The sequence below is a fragment of the Sinohyriopsis cumingii genome, chromosome 1 (genome assembly GCF_028554795.1).
Source record: "Sinohyriopsis cumingii isolate HCF-2022 chromosome 1, ASM2855479v2, whole genome shotgun sequence".
In the NCBI taxonomy this organism is placed as follows: Eukaryota; Metazoa; Mollusca; class Bivalvia; order Unionida; family Unionidae; genus Sinohyriopsis; species Sinohyriopsis cumingii.
The window spans coordinates 190,558,678-190,583,540 of NC_142961.1; the positions used below are offsets into that span (position 1 = coordinate 190,558,678).

At 37.1% G+C, this 24,863-nt stretch overlaps 1 long non-coding RNA gene across 5 annotated transcripts; it reads right to left on the reverse strand.

The window, feature by feature from the left end:
- Positions 1 to 208: 208 nt before the first annotated feature.
- Positions 209 to 24,605, reverse strand: LOC149808571 (uncharacterized). 5 transcript variants are annotated; one of them, XR_016425403.1, is made up of 8 exons: positions 23,757 to 24,605; positions 16,240 to 16,415; positions 11,812 to 11,987; positions 9,117 to 9,300; positions 7,384 to 7,559; positions 4,690 to 4,873; positions 2,961 to 3,136; positions 209 to 453 (listed from the first exon to the last, which is right to left on the reverse strand). It is a non-coding gene; the product is annotated as an uncharacterized LOC149808571 (long non-coding RNA). The 5 variants fall into 5 exon arrangements; XR_016425408.1 differs by lacking the exon at positions 4,690 to 4,873 and adding an exon at positions 13,545 to 13,728; XR_016425407.1 differs by lacking the exon at positions 9,117 to 9,300.
- Positions 24,606 to 24,863: the final 258 nt, after the last annotated feature.

The following is a 24,863-nucleotide window of genomic DNA, read 5'->3' on the forward strand; positions in this document are numbered from 1 at the left end:
CTGGAAATGAACTCCCTGTGATGTTGTAGAAAGATTGCGACTGAACACAAACACACAGAAAATGTGAGGCAGTGAACAGATCAATCAGTGTTTCATTACCTAAGAATGTGAACTATTCCAGAAACTTTGAGGCAAGAGTGCATTCAACAATACACAGACTCAATAACAGCCTGGGATCATCACTGAAAAAAAAAGTGACACACTTGGGAGGTAAACTTTCAACAAGGACTCTGAGATCACTGGAGACAATGGATAAAGACTGCACTTACCATCAGTTGTATCAAAAGCATCCCAAAACCAGGAAACGTATTTTAGCAAGACAAGGAAATATGATACAGGCCCATCTGAGGTACAGGACACAGCAAGGCAATAGGAAGTCTGACTACTGCAAAGGACTGCTAGATACCAAGGGCGATCACTCCTATGCAAAGGTTTAGCAGGAGCCAATGGACACTGCAGACAGAAAGTTATCTTAATTCCATGTGCAAATGAAAGCGCTCAAATACACCATGAATAACACATTGTACAGAAGGGAAAACTGTAGTGGGGAAATCCGTAGGTAACACAACGCATGTTATGTGCAGTTGTGTTACTTACTACCACCTGATGAGACCTATGGAGAGGTCAAAACAGTTTTCTCTGAATATGAAGACACAAATAAAGAAATTAAAAAGCAAAATAAATAAAGATTAAAAAAATCAAAATTAAAATAACATGACATGACAAGACATGACTTACTAGACTAGCTGAATGAATGAATGAATGAATGAATGAATGAATGAATGAATGAATGAATAAAAGGAACGAAAGAAGGAAGGAAGGAAGAAAAGAATGTATTTAAGAAAGCACTGTCATACCAGCATGGTCTACTAAAATAAAGACCACACTCTTTCCTTTCTCCTTGTTACTCAACACATACATACATCCATCCATCCATCCTTCCTTCCTTCCTTCCATGCCAGACATACATTGATATGGATGTGGGTGGGTGTAAAGGATATATCATGATACCTGAATTTATTCCATATTACAATTTCAACTTTAACATGCAGTCAGGATAGTCACCATGGCCAATGCAATGACCATAACCTTTGCAATACTGTCTATTATTATTAATGGAATGACACTCTAGAACCAGATGATCCACATTCACACACAGACTATTATGGCATAAATGGGATGCATCTAGCTCCTTTGGTATAGTCAGACTTCTCAACTTCACCATCAGTGCCAGTCTGTGAACATGTTTTTTCTTCCACGTGTTTGTTGTGGGATCCTTATATGACAATAGGCCATATAATCCATTGGCTGTTACATTTCCTGTCCATATTTTACAAACACTATTATGTGCTATTACAGAATTCAATGAAATTTTTGCTGACAGGCTTTCAAAAAATCCTCCATTGCAACTTCAATATGGTGTAGGAATACATTGCTGCTAATAATATGAGTGTCATCTCCAACAGATACCATTTCTGTGAATTTATAGGGAATTTTTTTTTTTAATTTTTAAATTTTTTAAAATTAATTTTAAAAAAAAATTAATTAATTTTTTAAAATTTTAATTATATTTTCGGATTGCTACGGTCAATATACACAAGGTGTGAAAATCTCATGTGTCTATCATTAATAATAAAAATATTATAGCAATTTAAAGTTGAATCAATGCTTCCCTGACAGGACATAGGACACAATTAATTTTACTAAATGTTATCTACATTGGTTTCTCAGTACTGACCTTTCCACTGTGTGACAATCAATACAAATCATATGCTAATCTAAACTACCTTCAAAGATGACTTCACGGTGAAGTTCTCGTCAAAGGTTGACCTGCTCTTTTTTTAGATGCTGAACTGTCAACACATCACCATGTACACAGAACACACATTTCACTTCCGGAGCATCACCAAGGCCTTATTACTCACTGTGCACTGTCGCCGAAATACACACATACAACAACACCCTGAGCTCATATTATGAAGAATAAACAGTTACCTTTAAATCCCTACCAAAAATGCATAAATAAAACTCTTCTATCACCACCAAAATGAGAGAGGAAAAAATGTTCTAAAAATAGACTAGAACTACATTCGTGGGTACTGAACTGGAAGTATTAATTGTGAACCGATTCCTGACAGGGTTAGACAATTTCACCTCCATGGATAAAACTTCCATCCATGATCAAATCAATGTCTCTTAAATGCTGCTGCAAAGTTTTAAGGACTTTCATCCATGAATAGGACAGATACAGGCTTTTAGCTGACACCACTGTAACACAGACACAACTCAATTCCAAATGGCTGAATTTCAAAAATGCACAAAACTTAAAGTTTAATTGTGATTTTGCTAATCAAGATAACACTTCAAATAAACTGTAATTAGTTTTTAGTTCTAACACCAATCTGGAAATTACTAGAAATTAAACTAGACTGTTTAACTTTCTTAGAAAATTCAATTTTAAAAAATCATACATATTTTGATATGAAAATTTAAATTTAACTTAAATTTTAATGAAATTTTAAAACCTGAAGTTGACAAATTTTGTTCTATGGCAAAGTCTCTCCAATCCTTTGTCATAAACATCAATGGTTTTCCTTATCAGGTGTGAAGCAATTAAACCAAAGCTTGTCAATGAAAGGTAACACCTGAAATCTGGTAGCATCTAAATACGCAAGCTAGGTCTAACCAAGTACATGACATCATTTCCACCCATGAAGGGGAGGAGTCTTCAGATGTCAGGCTTCCAGTAGTATTGAAGAGTTGGTGAAGTTCTCTGAAACCAAGCTAGCATGCCTTCTCCTAACTATATAAGTGAGAGAGAGAGGATGATTCTTGTATTTTACATGCAGTTATCGTAACTGAAACCATGAAAGGGTACAAGAAGAGGAAGACAACTTTTTTTAAACCTGGATATATTCCACATAACAAAGGAGTCACATATCTGACTGATAATACTCTACCAAGTTCCAGTGCTGCATCTGTTCCAGTGACAAGAAGAATGGATGCAGACAAGTTCTCTCTCACAGCAGTGACAAAGCCGACAAATGGGGGTCTCAAGTCAGTTCAGGCACCAGACTGTAATGGCACACCTGGGACTGCAAACATTCTACAACCATCATCCAAAGCAAAACTGGACCTGAAAGAGACAAATTTGAATGAGCATGATGGGACACGTATGATCTGTATGAAAAAAAATGTTGAAATGTGGAATGATATCATTCATCGCCATGGCAATCAAGTCAACATATGTGGTAGACCAGAGTTCCAAATTGCTAATGAAATAAAATGGGGACTTGCTTGGAAGCATACTATGATGTGTAAAAACTGCAGCTTTAAGTCACCAGAGTATAAGTTGTATGATGAGATAAAAACAAATAAACCTGGGCCAAATCCTGCTGCTGTAAATATGATGTTTCAAGCTGGATTACAAGATACACCAATGGGCAACACCAGGGCTAGATACTTGCTTGCAGCCACTGACATTGCGCCACCTAGCAGAACATCTATGCAAAGGGCCTCCAACCTTGTAGGCAAAGCAACTGTGGAGCTGAATGAAATGGACATGACAGAGAAGCTGAAACTAGTCAGACAAGTTAATGTTATGCGTGGTGTTCAGCATCCTGAGCAAATAAATGTTGCTTTTGATGCGAGATACAATGCCATTAGCTTTGGACATGAAAAGAAACCTGGTCAAAGTTCATCACAAGCTGTTGGAATTGCCTGCGAAACTGTTACAGAGAAGCAATACATTGTGGGAACTACAATAGAAAACAAGCTGTGTTGGACTGGAGCATGGCTGAAGGGAAAAGGTTTGATGTGAAATGTCCAGGAGGCCATGTTGACTGCACAGCAAATCTGTCACCAGTTGAACCACATTCAGAGTATGAAATGGCAAGAGAAATGGGACAAAAATTTGTTCTGCAAGAGATTCTCATCAGACATGCAACAACAGATGGAGATGCACAGGCTGCTGCTGGCTTCCAAAATGCTTATACCATTCTGCATCCAATTGGAAAGTAGAAAGACTGTCAGATCCCATCCATTTGGGTCGTTTACAGTTCAAACGGTGTAATTCTGCAATATTTAGTGAAAACATGTTTCCAGGAATAAGAACAAGAGAAGGAAAAAGGCTCAAACAGAAAATTTTCAGCCAAGACATTAAAGCACGTTGCGGTTTAATCTTCAAACAAATGATGGAGGACAATAGTGGTGATGTTAAAAAAATTAAATGTCAACTTCCCCAAGTATTGGATGCCACTCTGCGCTGTTATTCAGGGACTGCTCCAAATGCCAGCATTATTCAAAGGTCTGTGGGGGAGGAAGTACTAACAGCTGGTGGATGCGATCAGCATACCTGGGCCCTCATCAAATGACTCATCTCAACATGACAGAAAATGATAAGAACATCCTGCTAGAAGTTCTGAAAATGAAACTCTCCTGTGATGTTGTAGAAAGATTGCGACTGAACACAAACACACAGAAATGTGAGGCAGTGAACAGATCAATCAGTGTTTCATTACCTAAGAATGTGAACTATTCCAGAAACTTTGAGGCAAGAGTGCATTCAACAATACACAGACTCAATAACAGCCTGGGATCATCACTGAAAAAAAAGTGACACACTTGGGAGGTAAACTTTCAACAAGGACTCTGAGATCACTGGAGACAATGGATAAAGACTGCACTTACCATCAGTTGTATCAAAAGCATCCCAAAACCAGGAAACGTATTTTAGCAAGACAAGGAAATATGATACAGGCCCATCTGAGGTACAGGACACAGCAAGGCAATAGGAAGTCTGACTACTGCAAAGGACTGCTAGATACCAAGGGCGATCACTCCTATGCAAAGGTTTAGCAGGAGCCAATGGACACTGCAGACAGAAAGTTATCTTAATTCCATGTGCAAAATGAAAGCGCTCAAATACACCATGAATAACACATTGTACAGAAGGGAAAACTGTAGTGGGGAAATCCGTAGGTAACACAACGCATGTTATGTGCAGTTGTGTTACTTACTACCACCTGATGAGACCTATGGAGAGGTCAAAACAGTTTTCTCTGAATATGAAGACACAAATAAAGAAATTAAAAAGCAAAATAAATAAAGATTAAAAAAATCAAAATTAAAATAACATGACATGACAAGACATGACTTACTAGACTAGCTGAATGAATGAATGAATGAATGAATGAATGAATGAATGAATGAATGAATAAAAGGAACGAAAGAAGGAAGGAAGGAAGAAAAGAATGTATTTAAGAAAGCACTGTCATACCAGCATGGTCTACTAAAATAAAGACCACACTCTTTCCTTTCTCCTTGTTACTCAACACATACATACATCCATCCATCCATCCTTCCTTCCTTCCTTCCATGCCAGACATACATTGATATGGATGTGGGTGGGTGTAAAGGATATATCATGATACCTGAATTTATTCCATATTACAATTTCAACTTTAACATGCAGTCAGGATAGTCACCATGGCCAATGCAATGACCATAACCTTTTGCAATACTGTCTATTATTATTAATGGAATGACACTCTAGAACCAGATGATCCACATTCACACACAGACTATTATGGCATAAATGGGATGCATCTAGCTCCTTTGGTATAGTCAGACTTCTCAACTTCACCATCAGTGCCAGTCTGTGAACATGTTTTTTCTTCCACGTGTTTGTTGTGGGATCCTTATATGACAATAGGCCATATAATCCATTGGCTGTTACATTTCCTGTCCATATTTTACAAACACTATTATGTGCTATTACAGAATTCAATGAAATTTTTGCTGACAGGCTTCAAAAAAATCCTCCATTGCAACTTCAATATGGTGTAGGAATACATTGCTGCTAATAATAATGAGTGTCATCTCCAACAGATACCATTTCTGTGAATTTATAGGGAATTTTTTTTTTTAATTTTTAAATTTTTTAAAATTAATTTTAAAAAAAAATTAATTAATTTTTTAAAATTTTAATTATATTTTCGGATTGCTACGGTCAATATACACAAGGTGTGAAAATCTCATGTGTCTATCATTAATAATAAAAATATTATAGCAATTTAAAGTTGAATCAATGCTTCCCTGACAGGACATAGGACACAATTAATTTTACTAAATGTTATCTACATTGGTTTCTCAGTACTGACCTTTCCACTGTGTGACAATCAATACAAATCATATGCTAATCTAAACTACCTTCAAAGATGACTTCACGGTGAAGTTCTCGTCAAAGGTTGACCTGCTCTTTTTTTAGATGCTGAACTGTCAACACATCACCATGTACACAGAACACACATTTCACTTCCGGAGCATCACCAAGGCCTTATTACTCACTGTGCACTGTCGCCGAAATACACACATACAACAACACCCTGAGCTCATATTATGAAGAATAAACAGTTACCTTTAAATCCCTACCAAAAATGCATAAATAAAACTCTTCTATCACCACCAAAATGAGAGAGGAAAAAATGTTCTAAAAATAGACTAGAACTACATTCGTGGGTACTGAACTGGAAGTATTAATTGTGAACCGATTCCTGACAGGGTTAGACAATTTCACCTCCATGGATAAAACTTCCATCCATGATCAAATCAATGTCTCTTAAATGCTGCTGCAAAGTTTTAAGGACTTTCATCCATGAATAGGACAGATACAGGCTTTTAGCTGACACCACTGTAACACAGACACAACTCAATTCCAAATGGCTGAATTTCAAAAATGCACAAAACTTAAAGTTTAATTGTGATTTTGCTAATCAAGATAAACACTTCAAATAAACTGTAATTAGTTTTTAGTTCTAACACCAATCTGGAAATTACTAGAAATTAAACTAGACTGTTTAACTTTCTTAGAAAATTCAATTTTAAAAAATCATACATATTTTGATATGAAAATTAAATTTAACTTAAATTTTAATGAAATTTTAAAACCTGAAGTTGACAAATTTTGTTCTATGGCAAAGTCTCTCCAATCCTTTGTCATAAACATCAATGGTTTTCCTTATCAGGTGTGAAGCAATTAAACCAAAGCTTGTCAATGAAAGGTAACACCTGAAATCTGGTAGCATCTAAATACGCAAGCTAGGTCTAACCAAGTACATGACATCATTTCCACCCATGAAGGGGAGGAGTCTTCAGATGTCAGGCTTCCAGTAGTATTGAAGAGTTGGTGAAGTTCTCTGAAACCAAGCTAGCATGCCTTCTCCTAACTATATAAGTGAGAGAGAGAGGATGATTCTTGTATTTTACATGCAGTTATCGTAACTGAAACCATGAAAGGGTACAAGAAGAGGAAGACAACTTTTTTTAAACCTGGATATATTCCACATAACAAAGGAGTCACATATCTGACTGATAATACTCTACCAAGTTCCAGTGCTGCATCTGTTCCAGTGACAAGAAGAATGGATGCAGACAAGTTCTCTCTCACAGCAGTGACAAAGCCGACAAATGGGGGTCTCAAGTCAGTTCAGGCACCAGACTGTAATGGCACACCTGGGACTGCAAACATTCTACAACCATCATCCAAAGCAAAACTGGACCTGAAAGAGACAAATTTGAATGAGCATGATGGGACACGTATGATCTGTATGAAAAAAAATGTTGAAATGTGGAATGATATCATTCATCGCCATGGCAATCAAGTCAACATATGTGGTAGACCAGAGTTCCAAATTGCTAATGAAATAAAATGGGGACTTGCTTGGAAGCATACTATGATGTGTAAAAACTGCAGCTTTAAGTCACCAGAGTATAAGTTGTATGATGAGATAAAAACAAATAAACCTGGGCCAAATCCTGCTGCTGTAAATATGATGTTTCAAGCTGGATTACAAGATACACCAATGGGCAACACCAGGGCTAGATACTTGCTTGCAGCCACTGACATTGCGCCACCTAGCAGAACATCTATGCAAAGGGCCTCCAACCTTGTAGGCAAAGCAACTGTGGAGCTGAATGAAATGGACATGACAGAGAAGCTGAAACTAGTCAGACAAGTTAATGTTATGCGTGGTGTTCAGCATCCTGAGCAAATAAATGTTGCTTTTGATGCGAGATACAATGCCATTAGCTTTGGACATGAAAAGAAACCTGGTCAAAGTTCATCACAAGCTGTTGGAATTGCCTGCGAAACTGTTACAGAGAAGCAATACATTGTGGGAACTACAATAGAAAACAAGCTGTGTTGGACTGGAGCATGGCTGAAGGGAAAAGGTTTTGATGTGAAATGTCCAGGAGGCCATGTTGACTGCACAGCAAATCTGTCACCAGTTGAACCACATTCAGAGTATGAAATGGCAAGAGAAATGGGACAAAAATTTGTTCTGCAAGAGATTCTCATCAGACATGCAACAACAGATGGAGATGCACAGGCTGCTGCTGGCTTCCAAAATGCTTATACCATTCTGCATCCAATGTGGAAAGTAGAAAGACTGTCAGATCCCATCCATTTGGGTCGTTTACAGTTCAAACGGTGTAATTCTGCAATATTTAGTGAAAACATGTTTCCAGGAATAAGAACAAGAGAAGGAAAAAGGCTCAAACAGAAAATTTTCAGCCAAGACATTAAAGCACGTTGCGGTTTAATCTTCAAACAAATGATGGAGGACAATAGTGGTGATGTTAAAAAAATTAAATGTCAACTTCCCCAAGTATTGGATGCCACTCTGCGCTGTTATTCAGGGGACTGCTCCAAATGCCAGCATTATTCAAAGGTCTGTGGGGGAGGAAGTACTAACAGCTGGTGGATGCGATCAGCATACCTGGGCCCTCATCAAATGACTCATCTCAACATGACAGAAAATGATAAGAACATCCTGCTAGAAGTTCTGAAAATGAAACTCTCCTGTGATGTTGTAGAAAGATTGCGACTGAACACAAACACACAGAAATGTGAGGCAGTGAACAGATCAATCAGTGTTTCATTACCTAAGAATGTGAACTATTCCAGAAACTTTGAGGCAAGAGTGCATTCAACAATACACAGACTCAATAACAGCCTGGGATCATCACTGAAAAAAAAAGTGACACACTTGGGAGGTAAACTTTCAACAAGGACTCTGAGATCACTGGAGACAATGGATAAAGACTGCACTTACCATCAGTTGTATCAAAAGCATCCCAAAACCAGGAAACGTATTTTAGCAAGACAAGGAAATATGATACAGGCCCATCTGAGGTACAGGACACAGCAAGGCAATAGGAAGTCTGACTACTGCAAAGGACTGCTAGATACCAAGGGCGATCACTCCTATGCAAAGGTTTAGCAGGAGCCAATGGACACTGCAGACAGAAAGTTATCTTAATTCCATGTGCAAAATGAAAGCGCTCAAATACACCATGAATAACACATTGTACAGAAGGGAAAACTGTAGTGGGGAAATCCGTAGGTAACACAACGCATGTTATGTGCAGTTGTGTTACTTACTACCACCTGATGAGACCTATGGAGAGGTCAAAACAGTTTTCTCTGAATATGAAGACACAAATAAAGAAATTAAAAAGCAAAATAAATAAAGATTAAAAAAATCAAAATTAAAATAACATGACATGACAAGACATGACTTACTAGACTAGCTGAATGAATGAATGAATGAATGAATGAATGAATGAATGAATGAATGAATAAAAGGAACGAAAGAAGGAAGGAAGGAAGAAAAGAATGTATTTAAGAAAGCACTGTCATACCAGCATGGTCTACTAAAATAAAGACCACACTCTTTCCTTTCTCCTTGTTACTCAACACATACATACATCCATCCATCCATCCTTCCTTCCTTCCTTCCATGCCAGACATACATTGATATGGATGTGGGTGGGTGTAAAGGATATATCATGATACCTGAATTTATTCCATATTACAATTTCAACTTTAACATGCAGTCAGGATAGTCACCATGGCCAATGCAATGACCATAACCTTTGCAATACTGTCTATTATTATTAATGGAATGACACTCTAGAACCAGATGATCCACATTCACACACAGACTATTATGGCATAAATGGGATGCATCTAGCTCCTTTGGTATAGTCAGACTTCTCAACTTCACCATCAGTGCCAGTCTGTGAACATGTTTTTTCTTCCACGTGTTTGTTGTGGGATCCTTATATGACAATAGGCCATATAATCCATTGGCTGTTACATTTCCTGTCCATATTTTACAAACACTATTATGTGCTATTACAGAATTCAATGAAATTTTTGCTGACAGGCTTTCAAAAAAATCCTCCATTGCAACTTCAATATGGTGTAGGAATACATTGCTGCTAATAATAATGAGTGTCATCTCCAACAGATACCATTTCTGTGAATTTATAGGGAATTTTTTTTTTTAATTTTTAAATTTTTTAAAATTAATTTTAAAAAAAAATTAATTAATTTTTTAAAATTTTAATTATATTTTCGGATTGCTACGGTCAATATACACAAGGTGTGAAAATCTCATGTGTCTATCATTAATAATAAAAATATTATAGCAATTTAAAGTTGAATCAATGCTTCCCTGACAGGACATAGGACACAATTAATTTTACTAAATGTTATCTACATTGGTTTCTCAGTACTGACCTTTCCACTGTGTGACAATCAATACAAATCATATGCTAATCTAAACTACCTTCAAAGATGACTTCACGGTGAAGTTCTCGTCAAAGGTTGACCTGCTCTTTTTTTAGATGCTGAACTGTCAACACATCACCATGTACACAGAACACACATTTCACTTCCGGAGCATCACCAAGGCCTTATTACTCACTGTGCACTGTCGCCGAAATACACACATACAACAACACCCTGAGCTCATATTATGAAGAATAAACAGTTACCTTTAAATCCCTACCAAAAATGCATAAATAAAACTCTTCTATCACCACCAAAATGAGAGAGGAAAAAATGTTCTAAAAATAGACTAGAACTACATTCGTGGGTACTGAACTGGAAGTATTAATTGTGAACCGATTCCTGACAGGGTTAGACAATTTCACCTCCATGGATAAAACTTCCATCCATGATCAAATCAATGTCTCTTAAATGCTGCTGCAAAGTTTTAAGGACTTTCATCCATGAATAGGACAGATACAGGCTTTTAGCTGACACCACTGTAACACAGACACAACTCAATTCCAAATGGCTGAATTTCAAAAATGCACAAAACTTAAAGTTTAATTGTGATTTTGCTAATCAAGATAAACACTTCAAATAAACTGTAATTAGTTTTTAGTTCTAACACCAATCTGGAAATTACTAGAAATTAAACTAGACTGTTTAACTTTCTTAGAAAATTCAATTTTAAAAAATCATACATATTTTGATATGAAAATTTAAATTTAACTTAAATTTTAATGAAATTTTAAAACCTGAAGTTGACAAATTTTGTTCTATGGCAAAGTCTCTCCAATCCTTTGTCATAAACATCAATGGTTTTCCTTATCAGGTGTGAAGCAATTAAACCAAAGCTTGTCAATGAAAGGTAACACCTGAAATCTGGTAGCATCTAAATACGCAAGCTAGGTCTAACCAAGTACATGACATCATTTCCACCCATGAAGGGGAGGAGTCTTCAGATGTCAGGCTTCCAGTAGTATTGAAGAGTTGGTGAAGTTCTCTGAAACCAAGCTAGCATGCCTTCTCCTAACTATATAAGTGAGAGAGAGAGGATGATTCTTGTATTTTACATGCAGTTATCGTAACTGAAACCATGAAAGGGTACAAGAAGAGGAAGACAACTTTTTTTAAACCTGGATATATTCCACATAACAAAGGAGTCACATATCTGACTGATAATACTCTACCAAGTTCCAGTGCTGCATCTGTTCCAGTGACAAGAAGAATGGATGCAGACAAGTTCTCTCTCACAGCAGTGACAAAGCCGACAAATGGGGGTCTCAAGTCAGTTCAGGCACCAGACTGTAATGGCACACCTGGGACTGCAAACATTCTACAACCATCATCCAAAGCAAAACTGGACCTGAAAGAGACAAATTTGAATGAGCATGATGGGACACGTATGATCTGTATGAAAAAAAATGTTGAAATGTGGAATGATATCATTCATCGCCATGGCAATCAAGTCAACATATGTGGTAGACCAGAGTTCCAAATTGCTAATGAAATAAAATGGGGACTTGCTTGGAAGCATACTATGATGTGTAAAAACTGCAGCTTTAAGTCACCAGAGTATAAGTTGTATGATGAGATAAAAACAAATAAACCTGGGCCAAATCCTGCTGCTGTAAATATGATGTTTCAAGCTGGATTACAAGATACACCAATGGGCAACACCAGGGCTAGATACTTGCTTGCAGCCACTGACATTGCGCCACCTAGCAGAACATCTATGCAAAGGGCCTCCAACCTTGTAGGCAAAGCAACTGTGGAGCTGAATGAAATGGACATGACAGAGAAGCTGAAACTAGTCAGACAAGTTAATGTTATGCGTGGTGTTCAGCATCCTGAGCAAATAAATGTTGCTTTTGATGCGAGATACAATGCCATTAGCTTTGGACATGAAAAGAAACCTGGTCAAAGTTCATCACAAGCTGTTGGAATTGCCTGCGAAACTGTTACAGAGAAGCAATACATTGTGGGAACTACAATAGAAAACAAGCTGTGTTGGACTGGAGCATGGCTGAAGGGAAAAGGTTTTGATGTGAAATGTCCAGGAGGCCATGTTGACTGCACAGCAAATCTGTCACCAGTTGAACCACATTCAGAGTATGAAATGGCAAGAGAAATGGGACAAAAATTTGTTCTGCAAGAGATTCTCATCAGACATGCAACAACAGATGGAGATGCACAGGCTGCTGCTGGCTTCCAAAATGCTTATACCATTCTGCATCCAATGTGGAAAGTAGAAAGACTGTCAGATCCCATCCATTTGGGTCGTTTACAGTTCAAACGGTGTAATTCTGCAATATTTAGTGAAAACATGTTTCCAGGAATAAGAACAAGAGAAGGAAAAAGGCTCAAACAGAAAATTTTCAGCCAAGACATTAAAGCACGTTGCGGTTTAATCTTCAAACAAATGATGGAGGACAATAGTGGTGATGTTAAAAAAATTAAATGTCAACTTCCCCAAGTATTGGATGCCACTCTGCGCTGTTATTCAGGGGACTGCTCCAAATGCCAGCATTATTCAAAGGTCTGTGGGGGAGGAAGTACTAACAGCTGGTGGATGCGATCAGCATACCTGGGCCCTCATCAAATGACTCATCTCAACATGACAGAAAATGATAAGAACATCCTGCTAGAAGTTCTGAAAATGAAACTCTCCTGTGATGTTGTAGAAAGATTGCGACTGAACACAAACACACAGAAATGTGAGGCAGTGAACAGATCAATCAGTGTTTCATTACCTAAGAATGTGAACTATTCCAGAAACTTTGAGGCAAGAGTGCATTCAACAATACACAGACTCAATAACAGCCTGGGATCATCACTGAAAAAAAAAGTGACACACTTGGGAGGTAAACTTTCAACAAGGACTCTGAGATCACTGGAGACAATGGATAAAGACTGCACTTACCATCAGTTGTATCAAAAGCATCCCAAAACCAGGAAACGTATTTTAGCAAGACAAGGAAATATGATACAGGCCCATCTGAGGTACAGGACACAGCAAGGCAATAGGAAGTCTGACTACTGCAAAGGACTGCTAGATACCAAGGGCGATCACTCCTATGCAAAGGTTTAGCAGGAGCCAATGGACACTGCAGACAGAAAGTTATCTTAATTCCATGTGCAAAATGAAAGCGCTCAAATACACCATGAATAACACATTGTACAGAAGGGAAAACTGTAGTGGGGAAATCCGTAGGTAACACAACGCATGTTATGTGCAGTTGTGTTACTTACTACCACCTGATGAGACCTATGGAGAGGTCAAAACAGTTTTCTCTGAATATGAAGACACAAATAAAGAAATTAAAAAGCAAAATAAATAAAGATTAAAAAAATCAAAATTAAAATAACATGACATGACAAGACATGACTTACTAGACTAGCTGAATGAATGAATGAATGAATGAATGAATGAATGAATGAATGAATGAATAAAAGGAACGAAAGAAGGAAGGAAGGAAGAAAAGAATGTATTTAAGAAAGCACTGTCATACCAGCATGGTCTACTAAAATAAAGACCACACTCTTTCCTTTCTCCTTGTTACTCAACACATACATACATCCATCCATCCATCCTTCCTTCCTTCCTTCCATGCCAGACATACATTGATATGGATGTGGGTGGGTGTAAAGGATATATCATGATACCTGAATTTATTCCATATTACAATTTCAACTTTAACATGCAGTCAGGATAGTCACCATGGCCAATGCAATGACCATAACCTTTGCAATACTGTCTATTATTATTAATGGAATGACACTCTAGAACCAGATGATCCACATTCACACACAGACTATTATGGCATAAATGGGATGCATCTAGCTCCTTTGGTATAGTCAGACTTCTCAACTTCACCATCAGTGCCAGTCTGTGAACATGTTTTTTCTTCCACGTGTTTGTTGTGGGATCCTTATATGACAATAGGCCATATAATCCATTGGCTGTTACATTTCCTGTCCATATTTTACAAACACTATTATGTGCTATTACAGAATTCAATGAAATTTTTGCTGACAGGCTTTCAAAAAAATCCTCCATTGCAACTTCAATATGGTGTAGGAATACATTGCTGCTAATAATAATGAGTGTCATCTCCAACAGATACCATTTCTGTGAATTTATAGGGAATTTTTTTTTTTAATTTTTAAATTTTTTAAAATTAATTTTAAAAAAAAATTAATTAATTTTTTAAAATTTTAATTATATTTTCGGATTGCTACGGTCAATATACACAAGGTGTGAAAATCTCATGTGTCTATCATTAATAATAAAAATATTATAGCAATTTAAAGTTGAATCAATGCTTCCCTGACAGGACATAGGACACAATTAATTTTACTAAATGTTATCTACATTGGTTTCTCAGTACTGACCTTTCCACTGTGTGACAATCAATACAAATCATATGCTAATCTAAACTACCTTCAAAGATGACTTCACGGTGAAGTTCTCGTCAAAGGTTGACCTGCTCTTTTTTTAGATGCTGAACTGTCAACACATCACCATGTACACAGAACACACATTTCACTTCCGGAGCATCACCAAGGCCTTATTACTCACTGTGCACTGTCGCCGAAATACACACATACAACAACACCCTGAGCTCATATTATGAAGAATAAACAGTTACCTTTAAATCCCTACCAAAAATGCATAAATAAAACTCTTCTATCACCACCAAAATGAGAGAGGAAAAAATGTTCTAAAAATAGACTAGAACTACATTCGTGGGTACTGAACTGGAAGTATTAATTGTGAACCGATTCCTGACAGGGTTAGACAATTTCACCTCCATGGATAAAACTTCCATCCATGATCAAATCAATGTCTCTTAAATGCTGCTGCAAAGTTTTAAGGACTTTCATCCATGAATAGGACAGATACAGGCTTTTAGCTGACACCACTGTAACACAGACACAACTCAATTCCAAATGGCTGAATTTCAAAAATGCACAAAACTTAAAGTTTAATTGTGATTTTGCTAATCAAGATAAACACTTCAAATAAACTGTAATTAGTTTTTAGTTCTAACACCAATCTGGAAATTACTAGAAATTAAACTAGACTGTTTAACTTTCTTAGAAAATTCAATTTTAAAAAATCATACATATTTTGATATGAAAATTTAAATTTAACTTAAATTTTAATGAAATTTTAAAACCTGAAGTTGACAAATTTTGTTCTATGGCAAAGTCTCTCCAATCCTTTGTCATAAACATCAATGGTTTTCCTTATCAGGTGTGAAGCAATTAAACCAAAGCTTGTCAATGAAAGGTAACACCTGAAATCTGGTAGCATCTAAATACGCAAGCTAGGTCTAACCAAGTACATGACATCATTTCCACCCATGAAGGGGAGGAGTCTTCAGATGTCAGGCTTCCAGTAGTATTGAAGAGTTGGTGAAGTTCTCTGAAACCAAGCTAGCATGCCTTCTCCTAACTATATAAGTGAGAGAGAGAGGATGATTCTTGTATTTTACATGCAGTTATCGTAACTGAAACCATGAAAGGGTACAAGAAGAGGAAGACAACTTTTTTTAAACCTGGATATATTCCACATAACAAAGGAGTCACATATCTGACTGATAATACTCTACCAAGTTCCAGTGCTGCATCTGTTCCAGTGACAAGAAGAATGGATGCAGACAAGTTCTCTCTCACAGCAGTGACAAAGCCGACAAATGGGGGTCTCAAGTCAGTTCAGGCACCAGACTGTAATGGCACACCTGGGACTGCAAACATTCTACAACCATCATCCAAAGCAAAACTGGACCTGAAAGAGACAAATTTGAATGAGCATGATGGGACACGTATGATCTGTATGAAAAAAAATGTTGAAATGTGGAATGATATCATTCATCGCCATGGCAATCAAGTCAACATATGTGGTAGACCAGAGTTCCAAATTGCTAATGAAATAAAATGGGGACTTGCTTGGAAGCATACTATGATGTGTAAAAACTGCAGCTTTAAGTCACCAGAGTATAAGTTGTATGATGAGATAAAAACAAATAAACCTGGGCCAAATCCTGCTGCTGTAAATATGATGTTTCAAGCTGGATTACAAGATACACCAATGGGCAACACCAGGGCTAGATACTTGCTTGCAGCCACTGACATTGCGCCACCTAGCAGAACATCTATGCAAAGGGCCTCCAACCTTGTAGGCAAAGCAACTGTGGAGCTGAATGAAATGGACATGACAGAGAAGCTGAAACTAGTCAGACAAGTTAATGTTATGCGTGGTGTTCAGCATCCTGAGCAAATAAATGTTGCTTTTGATGCGAGATACAATGCCATTAGCTTTGGACATGAAAAGAAACCTGGTCAAAGTTCATCACAAGCTGTTGGAATTGCCTGCGAAACTGTTACAGAGAAGCAATACATTGTGGGAACTACAATAGAAAACAAGCTGTGTTGGACTGGAGCATGGCTGAAGGGAAAAGGTTTTGATGTGAAATGTCCAGGAGGCCATGTTGACTGCACAGCAAATCTGTCACCAGTTGAACCACATTCAGAGTATGAAATGGCAAGAGAAATGGGACAAAAATTTGTTCTGCAAGAGATTCTCATCAGACATGCAACAACAGATGGAGATGCACAGGCTGCTGCTGGCTTCCAAAATGCTTATACCATTCTGCATCCAATGTGGAAAGTAGAAAGACTGTCAGATCCCATCCATTTGGGTCGTTTACAGTTCAAACGGTGTAATTCTGCAATATTTAGTGAAAACATGTTTCCAGGAATAAGAACAAGAGAAGGAAAAAGGCTCAAACAGAAAATTTTCAGCCAAGACATTAAAGCACGTTGCGGTTTAATCTTCAAACAAATGATGGAGGACAATAGTGGTGATGTTAAAAAAATTAAATGTCAACTTCCCCAAGTATTGGATGCCACTCTGCGCTGTTATTCAGGGGACTGCTCCAAATGCCAGCATTATTCAAAGGTCTGTGGGGGAGGAAGTACTAACAGCTGGTGGATGCGATCAGCATACCTGGGCCCTCATCAAATGACTCATCTCAACATGACAGAAAATGATAAGAACATCCTGCTAGAAGTTCTGAAAATGAAACTCTCCTGTGATGTTGTAGAAAGATTGCGACTGAACACAAACACACAGAAATGTGAGGCAGTGAACAGATCAATCAGTGTTTCATTACCTAAGAATGTGAACTATTCCAGAAACTTTGAGGCAAGAGTGCATTCAACAATACACAGACTCAATAACAGCCTGGGATCATCACTGAAAAAAAAAGTGACACACTTGGGAGGTAAACTTTCAACAAGGACTCTGAGATCACTGGAGACAATGGATAAAGACTGCACTTACCATCAGTTGTATCAAAAGCATCCCAAAACCAGGAAACGTATTTTAGCAAGACAAGGAAATATGATACAGGCCCATCTGAGGTACAGGACACAGCAAGGCAATAGGAAGTCTGACTACTGCAAAGGACTGCTAGATACCAAGGGCGATCACTCCTATGCAAAGGTTTAGCAGGAGCCAATGGACACTGCAGACAGAAAGTTATCTTAATTCCATGTGCAAAATGAAAGCGCTCAAATACACCATGAATAACACATTGTACAGAAGGGAAAACTGTAGTGGGGAAATCCGTAGGTAACACAACGCATGTTATGTGCAGTTGTGTTACTTACTACCACCTGATGAGACCTATGGAGAGGTCAAAACAGTTTTCTCTGAATATGAAGACACAAATAAAGAAATTAAAAAGCAAAATAAATAAAGATTAAAAAAATCAAAATTAAAATAACATGACATGACAAGACATGACTTACTAGACTAGCTGAATGAATGAATGAATGAATGAATGAATGAATGAATGAATGAATGAATAAAAGGAACGAAAGAAGGAAGGAAGGAAGAAAAGAATGTATTTAAGAAAGCACTGTCATACCAGCATGGTCTACTAAAATAAAGACCACACTCTTTCCTTTCTCCTTGTTACTCAACACATACATACATCCATCCATCCATCCTTCCTTCCTTCCTTCCATGCCAGACATACATTGATATGGATGTGGGTGGGTGTAAAGGATATATCATGATACCTGAATTTATTCCATATTACAATTTCAACTTTAACATGCAGTCAGGATAGTCACCATGGCCAATGCAATGACCATAACCTTTGCAATACTGTCTATTATTATTAATGGAATGACACTCTAGAACCAGATGATCCACATTCACACACAGACTATTATGGCATAAATGGGATGCATCTAGCTCCTTTGGTATAGTCAGACTTCTCAACTTCACCATCAGTGCCAGTCTGTGAACATGTTTTTTCTTCCACGTGTTTGTTGTGGGATCCTTATATGACAATAGGCCATATAATCCATTGGCTGTTACATTTCCTGTCCATATTTTACAAACACTATTATGTGCTATTACAGAATTCAATGAAATTTTTGCTGACAGGCTTTCAAAAAAATCCTCCATTGCAACTTCAATATGGTGTAGGAATACATTGCTGCTAATAATAATGAGTGTCATCTCCAACAGATACCATTTCTGTGAATTTATAGGGAATTTTTTTTTTTAATTTTTAAATTTTTTAAAATTAATTTTAAAAAAAAATTAATTAATTTTTTAAAATTTTAATTATATTTTCGGATTGCTACGGTCAATATACACAAGGTGTGAAAATCTCATGTGTCTATCATTAATAATAAAAATATTATAGCAATTTAAAGTTGAATCAATGCTTCCCTGACAGGACATAGGACACAATTAATTTTACTAAATGTTATCTACATTGGTTTCTCAGTACTGACCTTTCCACTGTGTGACAATCAATACAAATCATATGCTAATCTAAACTACCTTCAAAGATGACTTCACGGTGAAGTTCTCGTCAAAGGTTGACCTGCTCTTTTTTTAGATGCTGAACTGTCAACACATCACCATGTACACAGAACACACATTTCACTTCCGGAGCATCACCAAGGCCTTATTACTCACTGTGCACTGTCGCCGAAATACACACATACAACAACACCCTGAGCTCATATTATGAAGAATAAACAGTTACCTTTAAATCCCTACCAAAAATGCATAAATAAAACTCTTCTATCACCACCAAAATGAGAGAGGAAAAAATGTTCTAAAAATAGACTAGAACTACATTCGTGGGTACTGAACTGGAAGTATTAATTGTGAACCGATTCCGTATGCTGTATTCAAGTTTAAAATTGGGAGGTAAAAGTCAAATTATTATAAACTATATTGCAGATATGTACGTTTAAGTATACCTATTGAAGGCAACACAGACAAGTTAGGTATCTTTCAGTTACATGAATCAATCAAGATTGAAACTATCTTGAAAAAAAAATTGTTTCACATCATGATTAACCTAATACTGCAGCTGATAGCCTGGAGGCCCCGAGTGTCGAGTAGTCTAAATCGCTCACCGCTCCGAATCACTGCCATCTCACCTCTGTCTGCGTTGGTTCGAGTCTCGGATTCGGCCAATGTGGGTATGTGAGAAAGCTTTCTAGTAGCTTCTCGTTGGTCGGTGGTTCTTTCCGGGGTTTTCCTGGGATCTTCCTCCACCATTCATACTGGCCACTATGTTTAGTCTACAATGTGCTGAAAAATGGCGTTAAACCCTACAACAACAACAGCAACAACAACAACACTATCTGGGTTTGCCCTTCCAGAATTATAATTGATGCCTCTTTCAGAATTATCTTGAGAACCTAACAGCACTGAAGAAAAGTTACCGATATGTTCAAGAGGAACCCGGATATCCTGTCCTTCTTCTACAAGTATATAAGTATGATAACACTATATGTTACTAAAAATAATATGAAATGAATTATAATTCCTTTTAAATGGGTTAAAAGAAAAACGAAAAACTCGTAAAAGCTGACTATATAGTTCAAGACTACAGATATTTATTCATCATATAGGTTTGTTAATCTTTAGAAATGACACGCAATAATATTTTGTTGTTTGGGGTGAGTGGGAGGGTACTTCTTTTTCATATGTGACTGGTGTTTCGTTGTGTTTTTAAATTTGTAGTTTGGGACTACAACGAAATCCACCAAAATTGTTTCAAACATCAATCCCCAAAAGTACGTTATGACGTGACTGGTCAGGATCCTTGCTTTCGGTATTACTTACTCTTGTGGAAGGCTTTATATTGCTATCAGAATGCACGTCGCAATGAACATTTCACAATATTCATAATATAAATGTATGCAACACGTTATAGCATGTCGAAATGGTTAACGGTTATAAATATGCATAACTACAAACACACATTGTTCAATGGAAACGTTGTATGCGGTCTTCGACCAAAATGAACGTTTTGAGTGTGCACTTATTTCAACAAGAAAAGATAAATCAAAACAACAGCTATCTACCGTCCACCAGGAACCCAGAAAAACATGAATGGATTGTATGGGCAATTGAACACGGATCTGCACGGCACTTGATCCAGACGTTTTCTTCAGCATCCAAATGGGCCAGCACAGAGACAGTCCTCGCCTGCCAACTCTCCCAATTATCACTTTGGTATACATAGCCTAGAACTTTGTTGCCATCACCTGTTACAATATACGCATTGTAGAGAGTTCCTCTTACATTATTATTTGCTAATGTCAGGGCAAAGTGATACATTCCGGATTTGGGTGCTTGGAAAACACCAGCACGTGGATTGTAATGGTTGCCAACACTGAGGCGTACGTCTGTGAATACTATATTCTGATCCATTGGGAAAACCACATTCGTGTCTGACATAAAGGTCATAAATGCGGGTGTTGCTCAGGTACATCGTTGTAAATCTACAATGAATATTTTAAAATGAATGAAACTATAAAAAATTTTGATGCGTCCAAATGTTCATTTTGCTAATACAAACTTCTAAGGTCTTGTGATAAGATTTTTCTCCACTTAACTTAATGTTAAATTTACAGTGAATTTCTACCCCTATTTTATGTGCGCGTTATACATCGGCAATCAGCATGATGCTGAGTGTCAGTTTGTCTTAATTTGATGGTAAATATAGGATGTTAAAACCTATAATATGTGTAGTCGTTTCTTTTCGGTGTTAATATATCTTTCATAAACTCAGTGAGCCTGGTTTGCGCGTATTTTTGTTTAAACAAAATTTTCTTTTTGTATTTTATTTTATTATTATTTTGTCATTTTTATCGTTTCAAGCAAAGTATGTTTTATTCAATACATACGATGGAAATGAGAAATGTTTAGCTATTTGAAGCCAACATTAGTAACAGTTCCTTGTGTCCAGCGATTATAAAAATATATACAGTTAATCACAATCTTTGAAATTTGATATTACCATGCTATCCAAATCAAACAAAGATATAGGTTTCCTTACAAATTCATATATACTATCTCGTTTTATTAGCCCTTGTATAAATGTCTTTAGCTAATTTCTTCTAATTTCGATTCTATGGATCCAAATCACGAACATGATAAAATCATATTCGGACATGGAGTGCCCTCGTGTAGAATAAATACAAGTTCTAATGATAATGTGTGTGATTAGGACTTTTAACGTAACTTAATAACAATTTGTCAGTCATATCGCTACGATGTCTGCAGTGTGGCAGTTTATAGCTTTGTCTAGCATTGGGGTATCATGCCGCAGACATGAAGCATGATGTCCCACCCAGTCACATTATCCTGACACCAGGCGGACCAGTCCTAACAGTAACCTCTTAATGCTGAGCGCCAAGCGAGGCAGCTGTTAGTACCATTTGTGAAAGTCTTTGGTATGACTCGGCCGGGATTCGAACCCACGACCTCCCGCATCTGAAGCGGACGCTCTAATCACCAGGCCACCGGATCGGTCTCTAATGATATAAATATATTAAATTTTATAAATAAATAAATAAATAACGATATCAAATAATTTTATGAAGAGAATTTTATAAATTTTCAATACGTCAAATTTGACTGACAGGTAGTGATAAATATATGATTTAGTATGTTGGCCTTTCTTCAGGACAGATTAGTAAATTCTCATATATATTTGTTCTTTCATGGCAGTATGCGGAACATGTTGGTTTTTACGCATCAAAATATAATGCTGCTGTTTGTCAATTCGTTTGAGCCTATTTCAACATATCTTTGAACCAATAGGTGATGAAATGTATTGAAGATGATTTGACCAGATTTTACGTTGGTTATATGGTACTCAATAAAATTGATCGCAATTAAACGCCATCTGATGTACGAAGGATTTGTTTGTTCAAGTCGCGAATTTATTTCCTTTTTTAATCTGGGAATCGGGTTTGATGGAGTGTGACTAATGGGTGGGGTGGTAGTAGCATTTAATATACAAATATCAAGCGAAATTTAATAAGATGCTACTTGCTGAGGAACGGCTCCGGGACAGTTCATTAATTCAACCCGAACATCAAAAGGCTTTTGCCACCACCCGCATCCCCGCCCAAAATGGCTTTTCAAAAATGCTTTTAAGCAGTAGTAGATTAGTTAGTTGTTAAAATTATTATTAATATTATTATTATTATTATTATTATTAAGTAGTAGTAGTAGTAGTAACGTAATAAAACATATGACTGAAATTCAGTTGCTCAGCTATTCGTTAGAGCAAAGAATCAAAATATATTGGTTCTTTCATAATTTGCCTTGTGTAAACAACTACAGACTGATGAAAATATGTTCATACTAGCGATCTGAGGATTCAGAATGGAAAGACTAATATAATAGTTCATATGCATCGTTGTAAGGTATGAAAATACTATGTCAGACACGGGGCTTTGCCGAGTGTTGAATACAAAATTCTGATCCCGAGGTTGAAAGTTTCCTATGCAACACTAATGCATAATGAAAAACTAAAAGTTTTCTCAGATTCTTGTATAAACGAATACTGTGCAACTTCAAAACAACAACACAGCCTTTGAAAATTTCCTAGCTTTGGGATAAAGCATATAAAAATAGGTTTAAGATGACAAATCAAGTATAAACTTGAAATGACGTTTAAATGTCTCAGTGTTCATATAACAACTTTAGAGGTAATTGCAGCACACACCCCTAGAATATAAATTGCCTTAAGATTGAATGCAAACGGGTCGAAAAATAAAATCCACTTACATCTATAAGATTTAAAAAGATAATGTGATTCAGTAACGAGTCTGTATCCATGTACATCATTTTGACGTTGTCACCATATCATAGCTTGATTAAATCGTCTTGTTCGACGCGAATTCGTTTTCGTTGATTTACCACGGTTTTCCCGAACAGTATTATTCATAAGTTTAAAGAAGTCTTTCTCAAACTCGTTAATTGTCACCGTGCGCTGATTCGTATTAATTTATATATGTGGCGCCATCTAAGACGTTGGCAAAATCAGAGCACCTAATGGACTCAAAGCACATACTCCCAAATCACAGATGCGGATTTTAAATTGCGCACGTGGATTACATAATTAAGTTCTGGAGCAGGTTCGGGACAAACTGGATGCATTCTGTAAACTTGGGTCGGGAATCATACACGCTTCAACACGGATATGGTGACAGCCACTCATGGGGTGTCAACAACACTTCCGGGACCTGCGCATACTTATTGTTTGTGTTATGCAGCTGGTCTTGATACTCTAGATCAAAAGTATCTATGGTTGCTATTTGTATCATACTTGTGTACATATTTCTATATGTCAAAATCCACGGGATCAATCCGTGTAAACTCTCCTACTGGCATGGGCTGCACTGTTGCGCTTTCATACAGGTCTAATTTGCTGTTTAGGGCGGCGGAGTTAATTATTGGTGCGACTGTTACGATGACTCCACGAAGAAGTTCTACCGCGGATATCTTGTTCGATTAACAAACGTTGATCAATAAAAGTGCACAGTTCCATCTCGACCTTGGTTTTTGACAGAAATGCGTCCCTGGCAATTTCTGGGGACGAGAATGATGGACGTTATTAGGCTTGCAGGCAATACCGACAAGGAAGCTTTCTTCTATGGTACTTGCTGAGCCAGAAAACCATTCCGGGAAAATATTTTATCCGCACATAATGATGTCGCGTCTCAGGGTCGTGCAATACCAACAGACCAAATCGATCCGCTCACGGATTTTCCGCTTATGATAGTCGCGTTGCATAAAAACCTTTCTTTCAAAGGAACATATAACCGGCCTTGTGTTCTTCAAACGTTTTCACTGTAGTCTTATTAACCTGTACAGAGAATTATATTTGGCAAA